Consider the following 2,266-nt stretch of genomic DNA (forward strand, 5'->3'; position numbering starts at 1 on the left):
ACTTACTTTTTTTTTTTTTTAATTTTTTTTTCAACGTTTATTTTTTTGGGGACAGAGAGAGACAGAGCCTGAACGGGGGAGGGGCAGAGAGAGAGGGAGACACAGAATCGGAAACAGGCTCCAGGCTCCGAGCCATCAGCCCAGAGCCTGACGCGGGGCTCGAACTCCCAGACCGCGAGATCGTGACCTGGCTGAAGTCGGACGCTTAACCGACTGCGCCACCCAGGCGCCCCTACCTACTTTTTAAAAGAACCAAAAAAACCATTCATCCTCAAGGATAAAGTCATCTGCCCCCCAGAACAGAACCTGCCCCAACTGTGAGATGAACTTTTCTTTTATCAAACACACACACACACACACACACACACACACACACACACACACACACCACAGAGTGCAGGCTCTTGAACCAGACTGAGAAAGGCCTAACCCCAGGTCTACCACGTAGTACTTAGTACTGGGGGGAGAGAGGAAAGAACTTACTTAGCCTTTCTGAGCCTCGGCTTCTTCCTCTAAAAAATGAAAATCAGCCTCACAGGGTAGTTTTAAGGACCTATTGTGAATTAATACTTACCAAGCATTTAATGTAAGCTGTCATTATAGACAACATTGGATCTATAAAATTAACCCACACTGAGAGATGACTTAAAAATGTCTTGTTAAGAAAACTTAAAAAATCTCTCAAGTCCAATGAATGCAGGGGAATTATATGTCTGAAATAGTCTAAGCCCAGCATGGGCTTTAGTATTCCAAGGTCTGCCCTTTTCAGTCTTTCTCTCAGTATAACCTGAAGATATATCCCTCCTTCTTCTTGAGCATCCTGAGGGTAAGTATTAAAATGAAACACACAATAAAATAAAATAAAATAAAATAAAATAAAATAAAACACATACTACCTTCTAAGGAAAAACAATAATGTTCAAAGGTAGTATACTTAGAGTGAAGTATATTAAGAGAACAAAACAGCCCTATATATATATGAGATGATGAGTACAGAGACCCAGACGCACGGTGGAGATAGCATGGAACATTACTGTTTGGCCACATTGGCATCTGTTTGTTGAGCTAGACCCAAGCTTCTAAACTTACCAAGCTCATTATCCTGTATGCATAACAAGCCCAAACTCTGAAATTGCAGCCTTTTCTTCTTCTTTTTCCTTAAGCAAGATTAGATTCTGCCACAAAATATCCCTCATCCCCTATGTTAATATCTGTAAAGTAGTGATTGCAAATATGGGTTTGCATAACTCCCTGTACTGTACCCAGTGCCCACAAAGTCAGGGGGTGAGGGTGAAAGATTTGTTCTCCAAGTCATATCAATTTCAACATTTTTGTGTGTCCTTCAAAAACTGTCAGCATGCCCTCTTTTAATCAAATAAAACATTTATATAAGTATACATTGTTTTTTGTTTTGGTTGATAATGCTAACATATTTTAAAATATGCCAAACAAAATCATGACAAACGTGTTAACTTAGAGGTGTTTAACCCTCTCAATTAATTTACATCTATTTGTTTCAAATGCTTCATTTTCCTGATTAGACAGCAACAACAGTTTGAGAAATTATCAGAATCAATCACCACTTGGAATGTATGGTGTAGGCTTCTAAAAATGAAACTATACCTATTTATGAGTTGAGAACCGTATTATAGTTAAATCAAATAAGAGATAGGAAGCTGCAGTCAAACTTATTACATTCCATCTTCCTGGGTAGTAATTTAAATTTAAATAAATTTTATTTAAATCAATTCCATCCTAAAGTATGTGCATCAATGCAATCATTATGAATTGTAGATGGAGCAGATTTAGGTAAATAGCACTCAGAGATTAGTAGGATGAATAAAAAAAAAAACCTGTCATCTTGTTCTGATTAGTCAAAGAAAACATCAGAGAATAAGCAACCATTTGGAGATGTCTATAATGTGAAAAGTGACTTTGTGACCTCAGAAGGGATAGAACAGGAAGAAAGTTTTCAAACTAATTTTGTTAAATCAATCCTACCAGATTTTCTAGACATTATATCAATTCATTTTTCTTGGTGCTAATCAACTGATATTAAGGGTGTATAAGAAGAAATACAAATATAAATTCCCAAGAAGTTAAATGAATAGTTAATCAGCATTATGAAATTGCAGCTTGTTTCCATCTCATAAGCCTACATTTCAAATTTATACTTATTTTATAGTATGCTTCAGGTTTTTATTCTAAGAAGCCATATCATCAAAATCAATAAGTAATCCATATTGATGAGGGAGTGTGGGGCAAG

This window comes from Acinonyx jubatus, chromosome A1 (assembly GCF_027475565.1).
Source record: "Acinonyx jubatus isolate Ajub_Pintada_27869175 chromosome A1, VMU_Ajub_asm_v1.0, whole genome shotgun sequence".
Classification (NCBI taxonomy): Eukaryota; Metazoa; Chordata; class Mammalia; order Carnivora; family Felidae; genus Acinonyx; species Acinonyx jubatus.